This window comes from Alligator mississippiensis, chromosome 1, assembly GCF_030867095.1.
Source record: "Alligator mississippiensis isolate rAllMis1 chromosome 1, rAllMis1, whole genome shotgun sequence".
NCBI classification, from domain to species: Eukaryota; Metazoa; Chordata; order Crocodylia; family Alligatoridae; genus Alligator; species Alligator mississippiensis.
Window position 1 is genome coordinate 305,654,626 of NC_081824.1, and position 4,682 is coordinate 305,659,307.

Consider the following 4,682-nt stretch of genomic DNA (forward strand, 5'->3'; position numbering starts at 1 on the left):
GTAAAAACTAGTGATAAAAAATGATGAATGCATTATAAGCATCGCAAGCCACTCACAGATAGTTCGCTAAACAGAAAAGGAGCTAAACTTCCCTAAAAATTGTTCACAACAAATAGGTTACAATCTTTGCGTTCACACAAAAAGGGCCATCTCAACCTTAATAGTTCTACTGCCACTATGTTAACAGGTGAAATACAGTTAATGTCAAACATTCACTGAACCAGAAAAAAAGATAATCCTCTGAGAGCTGAGAAGGTGGTTTGTTGTCACATTTTCCATTTCTTGTCGAGTTAAAAAACAAACAGGCCTAATTGAAAAAAAATACAAAGAGAAATTTTGAAGAATCTGCCTGTGGCTAGAACATTCAAGAAGTTCAGACTGGGGGATGACAAAAAGGTTTTTCCATGTATTGCCTGCCTCAGCCTTGGAAAAATACAGTTCACTAATTTGAATGTATTTATTCAACTTTTATAGGCATGGGTCTAACATGTTAGATTGGGATATATTATACAAAGGCCAAACTTTACAGATAAAGAAAATCAGGCCTTTTTTTTTCTCCTTCCTTACACTCTGGTCAATTTTTTACAGAACCTCTTGCATGTATACAATGTATCATTAGCGCAAGCTTTGATAGATTTGATTACTGCAGCAGTCCTGCATCAGAATGAATTAAGGAAGCATATGCTTCTGACTTCAGTATCATGCAATTAAGAAATGAAGATACACATAGTTGGGGGAGGGGAGGAAGGAACTGAAAGCACTTCTTCTTTCCTGTTGTTGATGAAAAATGATTACACTGGTAGCCCAACATTTAGTACTTGTTTAAAACATTTCCAATGTGCCCTTTACAATAGCTAAACTCTGTACCAAAAGGGAATAAACTGCAGATCCCAGTTCATTCAACTCTTTATCTTAAAATTTCCCAGCCAGCAAGGGCAACAAACAAGGAGGAAGCTCATGTATTCCGTACCTAGCAGAGTGAGAGTGCCAGCAGTTACACATTTGCACAAGGTCTCTTGGATGCAAAGGCAAGTCCTGTTCAAACCTTGTCATCTAAAAGGAAAGTTCCTGCTCCACAAGGTCAGGAAGGCTGGGGTTAAAGTGAGAGTTTTGCAACATTTGACCAGGATGCAAAGACCCCACAGACCAAATAAGCATTTGATTTCTTGGCTGTATCAGTGTTCTGATTGAAACAAAAAAGCAGAAGTCCAGGTTTGGTCAGCGCTTAGGGATAAATCGGGCAAGCTGCAGAGTGTCATATATAAGATACCAGTGGCTCTTAACTTCCACAAAAGCCAGTGGGAATTGAAGGTGTTTAATACATTGTAGGATCAGGACATTCTATGGCTGACTTATAAGAATTAATCAGGATGACAGAAGCTGATGTATGCACTTATTAACAAGGTTTTTTTTCCCCTCCAAATCAATATTTAACCAAAGTAACACCAGACTGTTGAGTTTTGAAGACAGCTGTAGGAGCTATGCTTCTGATGTCCTGTCTGCTCTAGTGACATTAACAATTACGAAGAATTTTCCAAGAGTAGACTGATATCTTGGCATCTTGCTTGAATTTCAGTATGGGCCATACACAAAGCCCTGTCTTAATTCTCCTGTTTAGTGTGGCAAATGAATAACAAACAATCATTGCTGACAGTTTTCACAGTATGTGTGCTGGCACAACATAGCTGCTATGGCACATTTGAGGCCAACAATCGCTATACTTCAGTATTATAAAGTAGTTCTGCTGCACACTGTTTGCAAAATAAAATGGGGTCCTGTCTGGGAGAAAAGAAGCCAAATATACACAAACATTTAAATGTTAAATTTCTAAGCAAGGGAACTCCATTTGGAAAGGACTTTTAATATTGATATCGTACTCGTTTTAAGAGTTTTACTTCCTTTTGTAATCTGTTGTACATTTTCTGTTAGAGATATCCACATATGAAGTTGGAAGCAGGAGGTTTTGCAGAGTTTCATTCTGTTCATATCTAAGAAGTATTTTTGCTCTCTGTGTACACTTGTGGAATGATTACTTCATTTGAGATTGCAATGCAAATGTATGCAGTTAACCTGTGTATTTCTTCCCTTCTGTTTCCACCTCTACTAAACTCTGCACCAAAGTAAATTATCATCTCAAATACGAAATGAATGTAGGGAAATACAGACATGGTTCTTGGGGTAAATCCGGTCTTTTATTAGACCAACTCAAATAATAAAAGATACTGGATTTACACAAAGAACCTTGTCTGCCTATGTCCTTGAACCAACATGGCTACAAGCTACACACTTGAAAGAAATTTTGGAGCAGTTTGTCTGAGCTCTGATGAAATTTGTAGAATAACGTTTATAAGCCCTGCAGAGATTTACTTGGATCTCTTATTGTTTTCATGTATCTGTCTTCTGTTCCTGATCCTGAAATCCAAAGCAAATGGAGCACTCCTCTGAAGTAAAAAAAAATCTCTCTGAAAGACTGAGGTAGCAGAGGCTTCCTAGGCCAGGAGGAGATTGGCAACAGGGCACAACATAGTCATTTTGTGTGTGGTGTTTCCCCTTTACAAGAAGCCCATCAGAAAGCCACGTTGTTAGAAACAGAATTAAAAGCAACTCTATGTTGTCCCCTGTGCATAGAGGGAAGTATGGTGAAGGGGCAAGGTGAGGAGCAACAGAACTAATCTGGGAGGTTTGAAAACCAAGAGCGAGGCTCAGCTCCTCTGGGGGTTGAAGCTTCCTTCTGCATGAATCCCTGAAGTGTGAACGGTGCCTAGAGACTGTCCATTTGCCCTCCATCCCCAACCAAACCTTAGTTCCTGAAAGGAAGTATTCATCAGCAACACTACAAGTTAAACTTTGTGGCATTTCCAGGTTCATTATTCTCCTTCACCAGGCAAATATAAAATGCCAAAGCTTTTGTCCAGTGTGGTCCTGACTCCTGAATTAAATATTTAGTCCATTGTTAATTTAATGGTTAAATGCATGTCATTATCTTTGGCATCATGGAGAAGATGATAATGAAATAATTCAGTTAGATTGCAAAAGGCTTGCAGGAAGGCTGTTTGTTTTTGAGTTGGTAAAGGGTAGAATGTACTTTACTTAATTTTGGTACTTCCTATGAGAAGTAAAAAAACAATTGTGGAAAAGCATGAGGCTTATTGCCATTGAACTGCTTGCTCTGCTTGTATGTGTTGCCTCTCTTGTCAGTTTAAATTGTAAGATCTTTGGGGCTAGGACTGTCTCTTATTTTATGTTTATGCAGTGCCAGCACAAATGAGGCCCCTTTCTCCTAGCCCTGGGGCACTGCCACAATCAGCATGATAAATAATACTGAAGGCTGCATATGGGAACAGGCAATTGCCCAGGGATTTTTCTGTCTTTTAGACTAATGGGAGTTTACAAGTAAAAAAAAGTCCTTTGAATATGAATGAGGGGAAGAGACCCCCCAGCAGTGAGCTGGATTTTTTCTCCCTCACCTCACCTTAAATCAAGAGCAAATCCTCAGAAATCTAGAAGGTTAAACCAATATAAAGACACTGTGGGTGGAGAATCAAGCCCCTGATTTTTAATTACACAAGCCATGATCTTTAGGGATTTCTTTCACACTGGACCAAAGCATTGCTTGCATGCTTTCAATTCCAGTATAAACTTTTGAGACTCTTTTTAAACAGAAAAGAATCAATTTGGCTGGTTTCAAGTCTCCCAAAGCAAGAATTCAGGAATCTGGGTTAATCTGGACAGGGTTTGTAAAGATTTCATCCAGCTTTTCTTTCTGGCCATCATTTAAATCCCCTTCTACCTCCCTGCATACAAGCTGCAACTGCATCATCATAATAACCCTGTGACCGAGAGGGATGAGAGTCTCCTCTGAGACTGTAATCTCACTCGAAACAGCTCTCCAGCGGGTGCTCGTGAGTGGTAGTTTTCTCCTTTAGAGGCTCAAAGTGTCACCTCCACTCTGATCCTTGCCCTGGTTGGCAGATGCCAGTAAGTGAGAGCCCAAAGTTAGGCCTAGATGAAGGTTTCCAGTGTGGCAATGCAGAGGTACTGTGCAGTGACATAATGCTGAGCCAGTCTGCAGCCTAGTTTGCTGCAGGCCAGTTTGCAGTCTAGCGATCAGTACTTGAATATCGGCTATTGTGCACTTTCTGGAACATTGTCTTTTATCATCTTTATCATTTCCCAGCCAGAAAACAACATGCATTCAGTTTAATAGCTAACCCTCATATAAATCCAACCATATGAACCACCAAGAAATCATGGAAATCTCTGCCTTACCAAAGATGCACATAGGTATTTCCAGCAGCATACATGGTCTAACAAAAAAAGATATACATGTAAACTGATGAAAGACTTTATTGGTACAACAGAATAATCCTTCTCAATAAACCTTTGTATTACCACAACACTATTTAATATCCATCTATCCAAACGAACACCATGATGATGTATTTTATGGGCAAATAATATATTAAGTGCTTATTTACACATTTGAATGCAACACTTGCAACTCCAAGAGAGCCTTTAATCTCTTTTGAAGAACTATCTGCCTTCAGATAGTTCAAAATCGGAAATATTGTGCAAATACACATTAAAATGATAGAAGCACATGGAACATCTAAAGATTTTTCCTTCTTTGAAAACTACATACAAAATTCTGTGTTTATATAGCATGAAAAGTTTGATACACG